The 19,127-nt window shown below is 45.9% G+C and overlaps 1 long non-coding RNA gene across 1 annotated transcript in view; it reads right to left on the minus strand.

The window, feature by feature from the left end:
* The window catches only part of LOC144807867 (uncharacterized), a 351,958-nt gene extending 333,062 nt beyond the window's left edge, over positions 1 to 18,896 (minus strand). The window contains exon 1 of the long non-coding RNA XR_013606481.1: positions 18,750 to 18,896. This is a non-coding gene — a long non-coding RNA (uncharacterized LOC144807867). The remainder of the gene's footprint in view (positions 1 to 18,749) is intronic.
* Positions 18,897 to 19,127: the final 231 nt, after the last annotated feature.

Genomic DNA, 19,127 nt, shown 5'->3' on the forward strand with positions numbered 1-19,127 from the left:
TACAAAGAGTTGCAGTTCAATTGGTGGTTACTAGATGTCCCTCACAAGTCAAATGCAAATGCTTGATGAAAGGGTTTCAATGGTTTTGCATTTGACTCGTGTGGGACATCTAGGGACGACCAGTGGAACTGCAGCTTGATGTAAGAATAATTTCAATGCTTTGCATTTGACTTGTGAGGGACATCTAGGGACGACCAGTGGAACTGCAGCTTGATGTAAGAATAATTTCAATGCTTTGCATTTGACTCGTGAGGGACATCTAGTAACAACTAGATGAACTGCAGCTCTTTGTAGAATTATTTTGATATTGGATACTATAATGCTCACTGCCCACTGCTAATCTCGTCCCATAATGCTTTGCAGGGCCTTTGGTTGGGATTGTTTTTTTGCCAATAACTGTGCTTGGGGTGGTTCTAAAATGATGGGATCACCACTGAAGTTGCCAATGGGCATGGGGGGGCGTGGCCGCAGGGGGGGTCAGTGGCGGGGGAAAACTTCGGGTGTCAGCGGCGGGAAAAGCGGTGGTGCGGGGTCAGGGGCTGCTGGCACATGGGGGTGCAGGAAAAGGATGGCAGGCTGAGGAGGTGGCTGGCTGGCAGGCTGAGGAGGCGCTGTAGCGGCGGGGAAGCGACCTATCTGAGGGTCAAGGGTCGCTCTTCAATGTTGGACTAAAGCAACCCTCTCCATGAAGTTAAGATTTCAAGGCTGCTCTTTAGACATTCGGTGACTTAAGATTCTGGCACCACCAAACTGAGACAGTCCAGCAGCCTCTGTGGTGGCACTCACTATGGAGCCAAACAGAGCAAGGCTGCGGGCTAATTGTGGGCCATTGTGAAAATATTCCTGTTAATTGCAGCGCAGTAGGGTGCTGCCATTTACAGGAATGCATTCACAAGTGCCCACAATCAGCCCTTAGTCACGCTCCATTAAGAGAAGAAATGCAGCAACCCCAAAAGCAAGACGTTCGCTTAACACGTCGTGCTTTTGAACTTGATGCATGCCTTTTCTTAAAGCCGATTGTGGGCACTTGTGAATGTATTCCTGTTAATTGCAGCACCCTACTGCGCTGCAATTAACAGGATTATTTTCAAAATGATTCACAATCAGCCCACAGCCATGGCCCATTAATAAAGAAAAGTAGCAAGTGCAGGAGACGCTTGCTTTAGATCTCGAACCCGGAAACTCAAAATTACCGTTTTTCGCAAATGCTCTCCTGGGACGTGTGCGCGCCTCACTCTGAACACTGCACGCTCGGGTTCACTGAGGTTACAGGGAACACTGGCCGGGACACCTCGCTCTGGGTGGCCTACGCCATTGGCCAGGCTCAATAAACAAAAAAAGTACACAAACCATGTAACATCCAAGTAACGGGCCCACTAGCCATTGGAGGATACTAATTTATTGTTTTTGTATTTGTCACCCCCAGTGGGATGGGTATGCTCAGACGTGAGTCCCATGCTCTCCACACCACTGGAAACAAGCTATCCTGGCTGAAGACGGCTGATAGTCAGAAACCGGTCCTAGGATGCTTGATTCTGGTCCAGGAATGACATGGCTTGGCAGTTTGGGCTGGACTGTTCTCATGAGGCACAGGGTCAAGGCTGATTTGCATATGGCCATGTCTGAACTGGGGTGGTGTGGAGTGCAAAAAAAACGATGGATTTAGGCCCAGATCTCTGTACTGGGGTGAATATATGACATTGTTCTGCAATCTGTCCATCAATTGTTACTTTTGCAGGATACTAATGACAACATGGCTGTGCTAAGGTGAGACTAACAAGCCTCATAATGAACCAGAAGACAGCATTTACAAAGGACAAACACACGAGGCAATGAAAAATAAGGGTGGAGGGAGTAGGCGAAGCTTCGCTCCATATTGAACTACCACATATCTTCACAGAGCAGCGCTTGCGCACTGGCTCACGCTCGACCTAAAAAAAGAGGAGAAATAAAAAATCCCCAAATCTCCTTGTTACACCTGTTTTGGGGACGCATAATGTTGTGGCGCTGTCCCAGGTTTGCGTGAAGAAGGAAATCTAGGGCAGAGTCTAAATCTGTGGATGTTGCGTGGGAAAACTCACTGAAGCGCCCATGGAACGTGTCCTTGATGCAGAATAAGGCAAGGCCGCGACTTACGCTGCTTTGTCTCACTGCATATGTCTGAGGGCATGCAAATCCACGCAAAGTGGCCTCATATATCTAGCTGAGAGCCTCAGAAAGGTGGCACCCTGTCAGCACAAACCTCTTATAAATAACCTCCTGTATGCGGGAGGCCTACTGATCCCCGACCACACAGGCAGCAAACAAAGCATTGATTTCTCTAAATGTAGTTTTAGGTCGAGACTATTATATCCCGCAAGGGAGAAATAGACAAGAGAATAGTGGGCAAACCAAGGTCTTAAACCATTGCGAATTTTGGACAGTTCGTGTGGTGCACTTGTGCGGAAAGCGCGTCCACATCAAAGCCATCAGCCTCCCTCCCACAGGCATCTGTTGCTTCCCCAGCGTGCGCAGTGCGCGCTCGGCCTCACTTCTCCTCCCCATAATTACATCCCGCTTTCACTTTCACGGCCGCGAGGCCGTGAGCTTCACTTCAAAGGGGCCGCCAATGCTTTCAGCACTCCGCTTCCCCGCAACCAGCATTCAACCCCCACCTTTTAGTAAAAAAAACAATTGCAGCTTTGCCCAGCTCTGTACTATTTCCAATGTTCCAGGTTTTATAAGTTTTGCCTCTTTTCACTTGCCGCTTTTCTCTGGATCACACATTGGTTTACTGGTTTCCCTGGCCTCCTTAGTGCCGGTCCGCCAGCTCCCACGTCTGCCTCTACCTCATCCTGCGCCGCCCCGGAAGATTCTGCTTCATGTTCCACGTCCCGAGCCTGCTCCGCCACTGTGTTCCGCTCCAACTCTCTGCCGTTTCACCGTACTGCACTGCCGAGTCACCGCTTCACCATCCCCCGGTAGGTTAGCTTCACTATACTTTATTTTTATTCTTCCACTGCTTTGTGCAGCTTTTAGGAAAAAAAGCCTCTCTTTTGCTTTTGGAACTTCCTGCTGTCGGCGACTTACATGTGCACCATGCTCATTTTTCGACAGTGTGCGATGCTTTGCACAATAGTGTTTCATTTTATTTAGAGGCTATTTGCGAGGCAGGGCGGTACAAGTTTTGAAAAAGAGGAAGAAAAGGATTTACTATTTAAACATTTACGCTAAAATCTGTGCTTAGCATAGTGTGCTGCAGACTGGTATTTTGCTGCTTATGTCTTTACATTCAGATATACAATACAACAATTAACATTATACCTATTTATTTTATTTTATTTAATGCGATTTTATATAGCGTGAACATTACCCGAGAACGAACAAGGACTATTGGCTTTGTCAATGGTTGTTCGTTGCGCCGCACACCACTCTCGGGCTCACCTCATGCTCCCCCTTTCACAATGCGCGTGCACCCCCCCACCCCTCCCATTTGTTCTCTATTCACCTCCCGCACCCATGCGGTCTCTTGGGCTCTGCGGGCACAGCCATATTTTTTTTCAGTAATTGAAAAGAACACTTTTCGTAGCCACAGTAGGGATAGCCGTGGCACAGAGCAGCATACCGGGTCCCGGGATGAAGACATTGCAGGCATGAGAGCCACTGTTTTATGTTTTTTTTAAAACATCACACATCTCCAATAGAAGTGCTTAAACAGCTGGTCACTTACCGCACCATCCATTGGAGCATCTGTTAAACCCTGCAAGGTGAAACACCAATGTCCAGAAGCTAGTTCGTTGTTTTAAACATTTACGCTAACATCTGTGCTTAGCAGAGTGTGCTGCGGACTGGTATTTTGCTGCTTATGTCTTTACATCCATATATACAATACAACAACTAATATTACACCTACAACGAACAAGGACTATTGGCTTTGTCAATGGTTGCTAGTTGCGCCGCGCACCACTTTCGGGCTCACCTCCTGCTCCCCCTTTCACAATGCGCGTGCACTCCCCCACCCCTCCCTTTTGTTCTCTATTCGCCTCCCGCACCCATGCGGTCTCTTGGGCTCTGCGGGCACAGACATGTTTTTCAGTAATTGAAAAGAACACTTTTTGTAGCCGCAGTAGGTATAGCCGTGGCACAGAGCAGCATACTGTATCCCGGGATTAAGACATTGCAGGCATAACTTAACGTTTGCTTTTGTAATTTCTTCACTTGTATTTTATCCTCATGTATCAGTTATGTTCCTATTGTGAAGCGCTCTGACACCTTCGGGTAAAGTCTGCGCTATATAAAACGCGTAAAATAAATAAATAAATACAATAACTAAAGAGCCACTGTTTTATGTTTCTTTTAAAAACATCACACATCTCCACTAGAAGTGCTTCAACAGTCGGGCACTTACGGCACCATCACTCAGCACCACCACAGCATTACTCAGCACCACCACAGCACCACTCAGCACCACCACAGCACCACTCAGCACCACCACAGCATCACTCAGCACCACCACAGCACTACTCAGCACCACCTCAGCATCACTCACCACCACCACAGCACCACTCAGCACCACCACAGCATCACTCAGAACCACCACAGCACCACTCAGCAACACCACAGCATCACTCAGCACCACCACAGCATCACTCAGCACCACCACAGCATCACTCAGCACCACCACAGCATCACTCAGCACCACCACAGCATCACTCAGCACCACCACAGCACCACTCAGCACCACCACATCACCACTCAGCACCACAACAGCATCACTCTGCACCCCCACATTATCACTCAGCACCACCACATTATCACTCAGCACCACCACAGCACCACTCAGCACCACCACAGCATCACTCAGCACCACCAGAGCATCACTCAGCACCACCACAGCACCACTCAGCATCACCACATCATCACTCAGCGCTACTCCAGCATCACTCAGCACCACCACAATATCAATCAGCACCACCACATTATCACTCAGCACCACCACAGCACCACTCAGCACCACCACAGCATCACTCAGCACCACCACAGCACCACCACAGCACCACTCAGCACCACTACATTATCACTCAGCACCACCACATTATCACTCAGCACCACCACAGCACCACTCAGCACCACCACAGCATCACTCAGCACCACCACAGCATCACTCAACACCACCACAGCACCACCCAGCACCACCATAGCACCACCACAGCACCACTCAGCACCACCACAGCATCACTCAGCACCACCACAGCATCACTCAGCACCACCACAGCACCACTCAGCACCACCACAGCATCATCAGCGCAACCCCAGCATCACTCAGCACCACCACAACATCACTCCGCGCCATCACAGCATCAATCTGTGCAACCATTCAACAACAACTGGTTCAAATATGTTCTCTCAATGTTTCAAGCTTTATTACAAACTAGCAGCCCGTCCCGAAGTTGTCCAGGTATGAATTGCTGCGGGCCAGTAGTATATTGTTTTGTAGGATTTCGTTTTGATAGCATTTCTTATCTGTGACAGGCCTGTGAAACGCTCCGATTCACAGTGCACTGCTGATGCACTTAAGAGTGCGTGTTCAATAGTGTGTGAACTTGAGTTGCCCCACTCAGCACCACCACGACACAACTCAGCAGCAGCACAGCACCACTCAGCACCACCACAGTACCACTCAGCACCACAACAGCATCACTCAGCACCACCACAGCACCACTCAGCACCACCACAGCATCACTCAGCAGCACCACTCAGCACAACCACAGCATCACTCAGCACCACCACAGCACCACTAATCAGCACCACAGCATCACTCACCACCACCACAGCACCACTCAGCACCACCACAGCATCACTCAGCACCACCACAGCATCACTCAGCACCACCACAGCATCACTCAGTACCACCACAGCACCACTCAGCACCACCACATCACCACCACAGCATCACTCAGCACCACCACATTATCACTCAGCACCACCACATTATCACTCAGCACCACCACAGCACCACTCAGCACCACCACAGCATCACTCAGCACCACCAGAGCATCACTCAGCACCACCACAGCATCACTCAGCACCACCCCAGTGCCACTCAGCATCACCACATCATCACTCAGCGCTACTCCAGCATCACTCAGCACCACCATAATATCAATCAGCACCACCACATTATCACTCAGCACCACCACAGCACCACTCAGCACCACCACAGCATCACTCAGCACCACCACAGCACCACCACAGCACCACTCAGCACCACTACATTATCACTCAGCACCACCACACTATCACTCAGCACCACCACAGCACCACTCAGCACCACCACAGCATCACTCAGCACCACCACAGCATCACTCAGCACCACCACAGCACCACCTAGCACCACCATAGCACCACCACAGCACCACTCAGCACCACCACAGCATCACTCAGCACCACCACAGCATCACTCAGCACCACCACAGCACCACTCAGCACCACCACAGCATCATCAGCGCAACCCCAGCATCACTCAGCACCACCACAACATCACTCCGTGCCATCACAGCATCAATCTGTGCAACCATTCAACAACAACTGGTTCAAATATGTTCTCTCAATGTTTCAAGCTTTATTACAAACTAGCAGCCCGTCCCGACGTTGTCCGGGTATGAATTGCTGCGGGCCAGTAGTATATTGTTTTGTAGGATTTCGTTTTGATAGCATTTCTTATCTGTGACAGGCCTGTGAAACGCTCCGATTCACAGTGCACTGCTGATGCACTTAAGAGTGCGTGTTCAATAGTGTGTGAACTTGAGTTGCCCTACTTTATTTTTCCTTGAAATATTATATAGCGCGAACTCAACAACATGGCATGAGCACAATTTACATTACAGAACAACACATTCATTTGTGGTAGGCACGAGGAGACAAAGCGATTTGCCTGGAATCACAGGATGCTGAGCTGATGCCGAGATTCGAACGTAGCTCCCCAGCTCTAAAGTTCGCAATTCTTGAACTTGTGGAGGGAGGTGTGCCTAAAAGTGTATGTCGGTGCTGGCCATCAATGAGAGAGACCTGTGCATTTTTCAAATCGGTGGTGAAAAAATATGAGTATGTTGCTGGAGATGTGGGCCGCCGTGCCACCAATGTACTTACCGGGGGAGGGTAAACACCCATTATTCGGCAACTTTATTTCCGCATACCATCACTCCGCATACTTTCATTACGAAAGTACCATGACTCCGCAATGCCATGACTCCGCAATGCCATTACATTTTATATGCTTTTACCACGCATACATTTACAATGAAATTCGTTGTAAATGCATGATTGGTAAAAGCATTTGTTTTTTAATTTTTGGATAAGGTAAGTATGGGTATAGGGGTATATGTTTTGGGGGTACTAAGGTATATGTTTTGGGGTGTTTGGATATTTTAAGGGTTCAGATATAGTTTTGGTTATGGGGTACAGGGATAGTTTTTGGGTTTAGGGATAGGTATGGGTTTAGGGGTACAGGGGTATTTTTAGGGTTCAGGGGTAGGTTTGGGTTTTGGGGTATAGGGGTATTTTTAGGGTTCAGGGGTAGGATTGGGTTTTGGGGTACAGGGGTATTTTAAGGGTTCAGGGCTAGGTTTGGGGTACAGGGGTATTTTTATGGTTCAGGGCTAGGTTTGGGTTTTGGGGTACAGGGCTATTTTAGAGTTCAGGGGTAGGCTTGGGTTTTGGGGTACAGGGTTATTTTTATGGTTCAGGGGTAGGTTTGGGTTTTGAGGTACAGGGTATATTTATAGGGTTAATATGGGTTAGTGTTTAAGGGTGTTGGGGTATTTTAAGGAGTACGGGTGGGTTATGATTATGGGGTGCAGGGGTATTTAAAGGGAGCAGGGTGGACACCCGGAGCTGGAATGTACAGAACCTGGGAAGAAAAAACAATGAAATATTTGGCACACGCGTGCTTTTTTTTCCAGTAATCCCGCGCCCCGCACACGCCCAGGCCCTCAGCACACGATATGAGACATGGCATGAAGGGCGGAACATAAAAACAGCAGTTGATGGACAGAATGCAGAAAAATGTCATACATTCACACCAGTACAGAGATCTGGGCCTAAATCCATCATTTTATTTGCATTCCACACCACCCCAGGTCAGACATGGCCATATGCAAATCAGCCTTGACCCTGCACCTCATGGGAACAGTCCAGTCCAGCCCAAACTGCCAAACCATGTCTTTCGTGGACCGGAATCAACCATCCTAGAACCAGTTTCTAGCTATCAGCCATTTTCAACCAGAATAGCTTGACTCCAAGGGTGTGGAGAGCATGGGACTCACGTCTGAGCATGCCCATTCCACTCGGCGTGACAAATGCAAAAACAACAGTTGATGTACAGAATGCAGAACAATGTCATACATTCACCCCAGTACAGAGATCTGGGCCTAAATCCATCGTTTTTTTGCACTCCACACCACCCCAGTTCAGACATGGCCATATGCAAATCAGCCTTGACCCTGTGCCTCATGGGAACAGTCCAGCCCGAAGGGCGGAACGTACCACACACCCCCAGCGTTTGTCACGCCCCAAAAACACGCCCACAGCACAATGCAGACACGCCCACAAGGGACTACTTTGCAGGCACGGTTCTTTTACCTTTTAAATGTATATTGTGGGCGTCTGCATAGCCTATGTCCTTCTGCTGCAACTGCCCTTTCCAACGCTGTATTGGGTGTTGTGATTGGTGCTGTGGTTCCTGAGATCACCCGCCTCAAATGTTTGGGCTCTCTCTTTATTATATTAGTATGGATGTCACAAAAAGATGTTAATATTTCACTTCTGTTCTTGGATTTTCATCACAATAAAATACACTGAACATAATCTTCACAAAAGTTATTTACAAAAGTTTAAGCTATTGCCATTATAAATTACAATCACTTTTATTTAAGTATTAATTATTTTAAAAAATTAAAAGTCATTGTTATTTGTAATATCAATACATCTAAGTCACGTAAATACAAAACATGTTGCATTACAAATGCTATAGGTGTCACATTTGCGAAAGTTATAACTATTGGCATTGTAAATGACGAAGCTATTAATTTAGCTATTTTCAAAACCAACACATAAATAAAAAAGTTTGTCATTTACAAGACCAATAGCTCAAACTTTCCTAATGAGAGACCTATTGCATTGCAAATGCTTGTTTTATACTGTGTGCAACATAATTGCTAGTAAAAAATATTTTATCCTCTACATATTAAAGTCTGATAAAAAGAAAGTGTCATTAATAATACTTTCTGTACATCACATAAAATGCCAGCTTTTACTTGTGTAAACCGCAACCTGACCTCTAGCGACGAAGAGGAGCCTTACAACTGGAGAATTGTGGCTCAATGGTTAGAGCGGCAGACCCTGATGCAGAGGTCTAGCCCGGGACCAGAGTTCAATTCCTCGCCTCGGCGGGTTTTGAGCTCAAAAATTCCACGGACCTGATAATTCTCGCCTCAGTGCCTATTCCAATCATGGAGTCCCACTCTGCAACTCTGGGCAATAGCTTGCTTAATCTCCACAACGGCCCCCACAACGCTAAGGATGCTTGGCCTCCACCTTGGGGGTGCCCAGGAGTGGACACCTCACAGAGAAAGCCAGGATGGGTTCCACAGCAGTATTCGTACAAGTGCCTTGAGACCCTTGCGGGTGACGCTATACAAGTATCAATTTACATTACAACTCCCATAATCTACAGTTATCTTTCCTTTCCATTGAGAATTATGAGCAGATGCACGCCATAATCACAACAAGCATTTCTATCTTTTACCCTGTCCAGATCTCGAGCACCTTTAGAAATCCTACAAAAATTGATAGAGCTTCACACATCATCACCACACAATGCGCACATGAACAACTGAAGCATGCATATTTATAATTATAGGGCCTCGAGTTCGGCCTTTTAAAAAGATAAAACATCATACACATATGGTGGGGCAACTTTAAATCATACTCCGTTGCCTCCTTTTTATCAACACAGTGTACACACAATTTTACTGGCTCATTTTAGTGCCATCTAAATGATTGTAATCACCCCGTATCGCTGACAATTGTTGTAATTGAATTGCAATGGTTTCTGGGTATTCTGCTTGCCAGACACGAACTGTTTGTATCTAGACAGCCCGCCCTCTAGTAACAAGCACCGGTAATGCACCGGGTTCCCCCACGGATGAATAATAAGCTGTTTAGGTCGAGCCTAGAGCAGCGCGTGCCGTGGAGGCATCCTGTATCCAGGGTATGGAGATTCAGCACGCTCATCGCTTTTGATTGGAAGTTAGGATTTTGTCTTAAATTTGTCTTAAGACAGACTTAAGACAGATTGAAGACAAAATCCTAACTTCTGTGAATACCAAAAGTAGTAAATTCATTCTGTGAATGCCAAAATAGTAGTAAGTTTAGGATTGAGTCTTAAATTCATTCTGTGAATCGGGCCCATCGTGTAGCCAGGGTATGGAGATGTGGGGTTCAGAGAACATGAGCTCACGGGGGTCACAAGGGTGCAGGGCCTGATTACAGGAGGGGCTAACGGCAGTAGGGAAACCCGGAATAAATGCACACTACACAGTTGTACACTGGCAGGGACCGGAAGCCACGAGCAACCTCGGCCATGAGCGTAGGAAGTGTGGGGGACGCGGGGGACATATCCCCCCCAGATTTTGAAGTGGGGGGGGACACGGGGGTCAAGGGTGGGGGGACGAGGGGACAAAAGAATTTCCCCTCTCCCTTCTGTTATTCACAGGGCCATTAGCCCACGAAAGCGCTACCTAATGGCCCAGCACTTGACCTGCCTGGAGTCAGAGGCCACCCGCCCTCCTCCTTTTGTTATGCTGCAGGAAGGCTCAGCGTTCTGGGAAGGGCAGAGAAGGAAAAAAAGTCTCTCTCTTTTCCTTTATGACCAGAGAAAGCAAGGACAGTATCCACTTCCCCGGATCTGTCTCTGGCAGCTACCCTCCTCACCTCTCTCTATCTTTATTCCTCTTTCTGTCTCTGTCTCACTCCTCCTTACATGCTAATTTTTCTATTCCAATCAACAACCTTGGGACAGAGAGAAAACAAAATAAATACTTTAAAAAAGCAATGCAGAGTAGTCAGCAGACAGACCAGATTGTTATTTACACCCACACACATTAGCGCCACTTTACAAAGTTTGCCAGTGAAAGCGCTACTTTCTTGTTATCTTCTTTCTTTGAACAACATTGTTTTCCCAGGGTGGGGAAGTGAACCATTCCTAAAGGGACTGCAATACCTGGTTAATGGGTGGAGTGAAAACGTTTAATATAATTGTTTTCAACTGTTTTAATTATTTTAGCTTATAAAATGTGTACTGCGGCTCTGTGTTCGGGGATGTGGTCTTTTTTTAAACCAAACTGCTTACATTTTGAAAAGATATAAGCAATGGATACTGAAACGGGTCTCTTCCTGGTCCTGTAACCATGTCCTGAACTTTTCAGGCAAAATCATCTACTGATTTCTGAATAATGAGTTTAAAACCGTTAAGGTAACCATGTTGTTCCTGATTACATTTCACATGCTTTGCTTATTCTGGCATTCCCCATGAGTGTTTGCTTTTTCCAGGGTGTTATTAATAATTTTCAGGTAGCATTTTACTGTTGTCTAGTGCATAATTTGAATTTAGTTGCAGCACAATTGAGTTGTAGCCGAAGGCAGTGCCAATTTTTCTATGTGGGGCAGTATGGTGTTCAGTGTGGGAGAGGATGTGGCACTCTGGCCAGAGCTGCTGAGTTTGAAACTGGAGAACCATGTTCAACCTTCATGACCAGTCCACCAGACTACACTCCTGACAGAGCTCATTCCTATGCTGCACCTTAGAAGGCCCAATAGACCTTATAGACATCTTAGCACCCAAAGGTGGACCATAACGGTGGCAAGTGTGAGTTAACCTTGAAGGCCTGTCCACCACAATCTATACTACAGTTCACCTCCAGTCTTGCACAGTGCTTAATTTGTAAACAAATAAGTGCTGGGGGCCTTCGTGATGGGGCCACCGCAGTTTGCACCACACATTTCCCCTGCCAGCGCTGCCAATAACAGAACTTACACAACTACTAACCATCACACTGCTACAAGTGTGAGAATTCAGACTCCCAAGCTTTAAAAATGGTTTGGGTGGCTGTTATTAGTTGCTTTGAATTGAATTAATAAATAACAGTTTTCCTGCTCATCTTTAAATGAGCAGCTCTTTCAAGTGTCGGTGCTGGCAATTAATTGCAGGTGCCAAGCGCCGGAAAGCACCGGTTCAAATTAACCACTGGTTTTGTGGGCAGGCATACAAAGAAGCACACCCTAGATCGACAGTAAATCTGTCACTGAGGTCACAAGACCCTTGAGGCCAGTCCACCTCACCCATTGGTACCTACATTAGCCTTTTTCAGCAGTAATAGTGCAACTTACCAGGGGTAGGCAATGCAGGATTTGCATGCACACCAAACTTAGGGGGTGATTATAATGGCGGTGGGACTGCCACGTCACCCCATTCAGTGGCTGTCCCACTGCCATAAGAGATTGCATCACCGCCCGCCATATTACAATGGCGGGCCGTTCCTTGGTGGTCTGAAAGACCAACCGCCACGCACCCGACAGGCTCCTTGAGCCCGCCAGTGTGGCGGAGGGGCTCGGGGTTCCATCAATGCTGGTGGTGCCTACCAGGCACCGCTGTAGGAATTACGATGTCCCTTACCCGCCATGGAAAAGCTGGCAGAAAGGGACATTTGGGGACTGTAGCAGGACCCTTTTCCCCTAGCCCCCAGACATCGGACCTGGTGGGCACCTATGATGCCCCCTACATATCACTGCACCATGTGGCAGGCACTGCATTATGCCTGCCACGTAGCGCAGTGATATATTTAACATGTCCCTTTTTACATTGCGGCGGATGAAGCAGCCAGCAGCACCTGCTGCATTTTAAAAGATATGTAATGCGAACGCCAGAGTGACGGCTGCATTGTAATGCCTATCATGGGGTCGCCGCCTTGAAGGCCAGCGGAACCATTTCCCGATTCGAAGGCGGACGGACTGAAGTTCGCCTGCAATCGTAATCCACGCCTACGTTTGCAAACTTCATGGTCTCTGCTTCATGCACAAACACTTTTAAAAAACGTGCAGCCTGCTTTCGGGCCACTGGAGTAATAAAGCAATGGAGGCCTAAATTATGTTGCAGTGTTGAGTAAATAATACAACAATAAAAAGGCTGCAGTGTAATGCGGTACATTTGATGATTCTTTATTATTTTGACATATTTATACATGCTAACAGCCTCTGCAAAGCTTTTGCCTCATTAGTACCTGTGTAACATACAAATGAAGCAGTAGGAAAGGTGACAGTCAACCTTTGGAAAGGGCCCTACACTTCACAGCAACATAAAATACATTTCTTTAGTAATTTTTAATCCATTTGAGCTACAAAATAGTTTTGGGTGAAATCGTTAAATTATGCGGCAGATGGTGTACTATGTGGCAAATATGATACAGCCATACCTAAGTGTAAAACATTTTTCCACTTAACTTAATTTTGCCCCAACATTGTAGTTGATTGATTTGTAAATTCCCCAAACCCAAAAGTCGAGTTTGAGCACAATTTGCATTTTAAAATCAGTTCTACAATACTGGGCTACTTCTAAATGGATTGCAGGCTTCAGCAGTGCACACATGCAAGAGCAGGAAGGACTGCTGGCCTCTAAACTGCCATGCCCTATTATATTCTAGGGATTTAAAGATAGTTCTAATCCCCCTGGCCTATTATGTACAAGGGTCTTATAGGAGAGGTCATGCCAATCATAGGGATACCCTAACCTATAGTGCACCCTAGTGTATGTAGGTGATTTTACTGTATTTTAACTGTCTCTTTCAGCATTGCACTGGGCCTGGTTAGGCAGAGGCCAGGGTCAGTCAGAGTCAGGTACCACCAGTATCAGTCAGCCGAGGGCCATCAGCCAAGGGCACAGGATGGATTTGCAACACTACAGAAGCACAAACTCAGAATTTAAAACAAAACACCATGGGCCCGATTCACAGAATGAACTTAAGACTCAATCCTAAACTTAATGCTATTTTGGTATTCAAAGAATGCACTTACTACTTTTGGCATTCACATAATGCACTTACTACTTTTGGTATTCACAGAATAAACTTACTACTTTTGGTATTCACAGAAGTTAGGATTTTGTCTTAAGTTTGTCCTAAGACAAACTTAAGACAGACTTAAGACAAACTTAAGACAGACTCTTTTCAAAAAGGAAAATAGCATTGCCAATTATGTGGTGAGAGCTGCAACCACGCAAGAAAAACAACCCACGTTACGACAAATGATGGGCCTAAATCCTATTGTGGGGCACCACAAATGTGGCACATGCCTTTGTTGTGATAAAACCACGGAAGGGTCTCTATTCCAACATAATGGTATTTCGTGGAAACACGTAACGTTTAGAAACTGTAAATCTAAGTTTGTTGTGTATGGGATCACATGTCCGTGTGGACTCCTATATATTGGTAAAACCAACCAAGAGGTCCGCCAGAGAATCTCCCAACATAAATCAAGAATCAAAAATAAAGTGGAAACTGCTCCACTGGTCAATCACTGGACTAGACTTAACCACCAAATTAGCGACTTAAAATGGACTATCATCTCCAAGGTCGAAAAAGATCCACGTGGTGTGGATTGGGACTCCAAATTATCCAAAAGAGAGGCACTCCTCATTGTTAAGTTCGATACGGCCAATACAGGTCTGAATGAATTATCTGAAATCTACAAACTATAATTCTTTCCAGTTATGCGGATCTTTCACTTTCATCCACCACTTTTAAGTTCACTATGTTGTGGATACCCTTCCAGGGTTATCTCACAGGGGAATACCAGGACGGGTTCCCTAAGCAAGCGCGGAGATGCCCCAGGGTAAGTCCAGCGCTATATAAGTTTCATACATTTACATTTACATTTACACTATGAGATTACTCATTAGGTGGTGCTGTGCAGACGGGCTCCAGACACAGCGCCCCCCTTTCCAAATCTTTTTGACCCTATGTTTATTTCACTAAGCAACTACAGGCTTCAGCAAAATATTTGGATTTATTTTGCTTGCCTTACTGAATTATAATTCAACCAGGCGCCCCTTCTTTGTGAGACGCCTCCTGACCCAGTACTGTGGTTTATAAGCAGCACTTCATTCGTCCGACGGATTCAGCACGACTACGCATGCGCAAGGGATCAGTGCTCCTAGACCGCCATCCTTCCTACTCGGAAGATCTAATCAGCCCCGGTAAGCCCCGCAACTTCGGTCCGCTTGGATTCGGGCTTTACCCCTCATGAGCACCATCGCGGTCTAATACCACTCTGTCTTTCATTCACAGAGTGGGCACAGGACAACATTTCCAGCAGTATGCGCCGGAGTCAACCACAGCACATCTCCAGCCCCCGTCTGTGACCGGGGTTTCCTGCATCTGGTAAGAGCGATTTTTAGCTTAAGTGCACCGCTCCCTTTGCTCTGCCATCCACAATAAGAGTTGGTTATTATACCCCTCTCATTCTTTCTTCAGATCTTGCGTACCTGATTCGATCTCACCCCCTCCGTAGCTGTTGACACCGCATTGATTTTAAGGTAAATCAATGTCCATGAGCCATCGCAAATTGTGCTCTTAGATTAGCCTTTCTATGTTGCTTCACATCAGTCACATATTTTCCTCCTCACTGATACTAGACATTTGTCTTTCCTGTCTTTTATTTTTTTCACTTCTCTAGGAGTCTCCAGCCTCGCACCTACTAATGAGGGTAAGCTATGTGACATGGTGGTGTAGCAGTGCTTGCTAGTGTCCTTGTATTTTAGACAAAGAATTTTTACTTAGTGTCTGTCTCTTTCTACTTTTCAGAGTGTCTTCTGGCCCTGAGGAGAATCCCCCCTTTGAGGCATAGGGATTCGAAACGCATAGGCCTTTTCCTTCGGTCTGCCTCTTTTGTTGTTCTTGTGCTTACTTGTTTCGCACTTGAACTTTTTGTATATTAATTCCACTAAAAGTGTGTTTTGATTAGCTCTGACTGTGATAAAAATATTCCAGTGGTTAGTGCTTGAAAAACTATTGTGCAATCTTTGTTGTAATTAGAGCAGACCGCTCTTGATTTCCCCTACGGGTATACAGTTCTCCCTGTATTGGGCAATCACTTTTGCATTTTCTGTTTGAATGTTAGAATGTGAATGCGAGTGGGATGACTGTGATATGAGTGACTTTTGTGGTGATTGAATTTTTACTGTGTCCTACCCTTCAACTTTGCGCCTGTAACTTTTCTATTTTGTACTAAGTTCAATGCTTGGTATTTTCAAAATTGATTCAAATAAATAGCTATTAAATAGCCACTCCCATTGTTGAATTGCTTTTCTTCTTTGAATGTCATTTGGCGTTTTAAATGACCCTATCAGTATTGGCACATTCCTTTGTTTGGTTGTTTGATAGGCTCAGCCTTACTGATTAGAGCTACCCCTTTTTTGTTAGTACTAGTAACAGCATTTGTACAGTGGCCTCTGGGAAGGAAAGTTCTCACAGGGTGTGAGATATGGCTTACATTATCACTTCAACTGAAGTTTGAGCATTCGTCATCTTTCGGTTATGAGTGCTTCCCCGTATGATGATTGGACCAAACATCTAAATGTATGGTAGAGCCCATATCTGGGCTCCTCCACCAATTTGTTGGAATCGGACAGAAAGTTTTCCTCAGCCCGATTCCTTAGTCCCATTCTACACTCTCCATGGCAGGAGCCCATTCTTCCACATTTTCCTTCACTCCATGGTGGGAGAGACAGCCGGGCCCTTCCCTGACAATTGGGGGTGTTTATTTTCACCCAGTCCCAAACACTCTCAGGAGTGTGATACAAATTAGATTTACCATTGTGGAGAACTTTCCGACGGACCGGCAATACCAGCATATATGTCATGTTCATGGTTTTATGTTTGGCCCTCAGAAAGATCAGCATTTCTTTGTATTTTTATAATGTAGTCAGTAAAGGTCATGTTAGACCCTGGGTGGGGAGTCTTGCTGTCTGGGATTGTGGGCTCTCTCCACTACAAAGCACCAAGACACATACTCCTTCAGCTCCCAGGACAGGAGACATGCTGTGATATATTGTGTTGGTTGAAACCCCTCTCTCCCTTTTGGTATTCCAACTATCTTCACATTATGCCACCTGGAGACACAACGAGGAGGCAGCACACACAGAAATAGAAAAACACCTCTTGTGATTGTTTTTGTGCAGTAATGTGCCACTGGCATATTTATATGGTAACGTAAATCAATGTTAAGTGACTTTTCAGGCCTTAAATATATGTGCCCCTTCCACGCAGCAAACTGCGTGAAAGGGGCATTCCATGGGTGTTGCTGGGGGCGTTCCCAACAACATCCATGACTTTTTGACACTTCCCCTTAGGAGAAATCTTAAGTCTGAGGCAGTCCCAAAAATGTACTCCTCCCGAGGGGAGGCATAAGGGAAACAACCGCAACATCCATTGATTTTGACACTGCCTCATATTTACAAGGGTGGCGTAAATATGGTGCAGCGCAAAAATTAAGACCAGGAAAAACCTGGTCTTACCCTGGCGCAACGAACAGAGAAAGGTTACATTTCTCCTCGTATTTGCTGTTTCCAATTGTGCTGCATTCTGCAGCAGATATGGAAACAGCAAAACGCCTTTGACTCTTCATGTGCAGGAAGGTGTCCCTTCCTGCACATAAACAATTATTTAAAAAAAAATTGTTTTGCTATTTCTATGTGTGCTGCATTAAGCAGCACATATAGAAATGACAAAACACCATTTAAAGATTGTTTATGCGCATGAAGGTACTCCTTCATGCACATAAGGGCCTTATTTATGAGGCCCAGCAACACTTTTGTGCCGCAGTTGTGACACTTTTTGTGATGCACTGGGGGTGTAAAAAAGATGTCATGTTGCACCCTATTTAAAAAGTGAATGCATCTAAGCAGATGCGTCACCTTGTAAAGCCCTGCGCCAGGTATAATGTACGCAGGATGGGCGTGCCCCTGTAAAAAGCTGCGTAGAAGTGACGCCACTGCATCAAAATCTTACGCCTGCCACACAGCAGGCGTAAGACAGCTGCAGGCACATTTAACATGAAACTTGCCCAAGTGTAATGGCACATTGCTGGAGTTGCGTCACTTTTGTGACACACTCCAGCAATGGGTCATTACTGCTCCTACAAATACATCAGGAATACTCTCGTGTCTGTAACTCCTTGCAACATGGAGTGCCGTACATTAAATACGGCACATCCTTCCTGTCCCAAGGTGGGCGCAGTGAAAACTGTTGCCCCGCTGTTTTCATGCAGCGATGCAAGCAACAGTTTTCATAAATGAGGCTCAAACAATCTTCCCCTGCAACGCAGACACCCTTGCAATATGGTGCAAGCGTGCCTGTGTTGCCGAGAGGAAGCTAAATTAAGTGCCAGTGCAGGGGGAAATGCAGGGCTACACCATATTGTTGTGTTTCAGAAGTGGCAGAGCACGGAGTTAAGCCAAGAAGGCTAAAGCTGCGCACCATCACTTCTTTGTACATATGCCCCCATGTGCACTGTGAGAGCAATTACGAGATGACGCTACATCATGTGATATAATATTAATCTCCAATTTAATTCTAATTTTTTGTAAAAACCTGTGACAGTTTAGGACTGATTTACTGATTTTCCTAACGGATTTTCTGAACTAGTTTCTGGCTAAGTACCTGTTCAACTTGCATGAAGAAGAGAGGTGTTCCGATGACTGCCATCAAGATTACTCGAGCATCAAAGGCTGCAGTTCCACTGATGGCCAAAAGGGGTATTTGTGTGTGCTTTCACTTCCACCCGAGCTTCATGTCCTCTAGTTCTTTATTACCTGCCAGAATTAAACAGGGGAAACATTTTTAAGTGTACCGAGCAGATTTTGGTTCAATAAGAGCCAACATCCATTTACACCTCAGAAACTTGTAATAGGGGATATTTATCACACCTGATAAATATTGTAACCAGGATATTATTTTCTCTGGTGCCATAAAGAGCACTTGGCAAACACGTAATCAGCCCCACTTATCTATTGGCAATTCAATATTAAGTCACACACT

The sequence above is a fragment of the Lissotriton helveticus genome, chromosome 1_2, assembly GCF_964261635.1.
Source record: "Lissotriton helveticus chromosome 1_2, aLisHel1.1, whole genome shotgun sequence".
In the NCBI taxonomy this organism is placed as follows: Eukaryota; Metazoa; Chordata; class Amphibia; order Caudata; family Salamandridae; genus Lissotriton; species Lissotriton helveticus.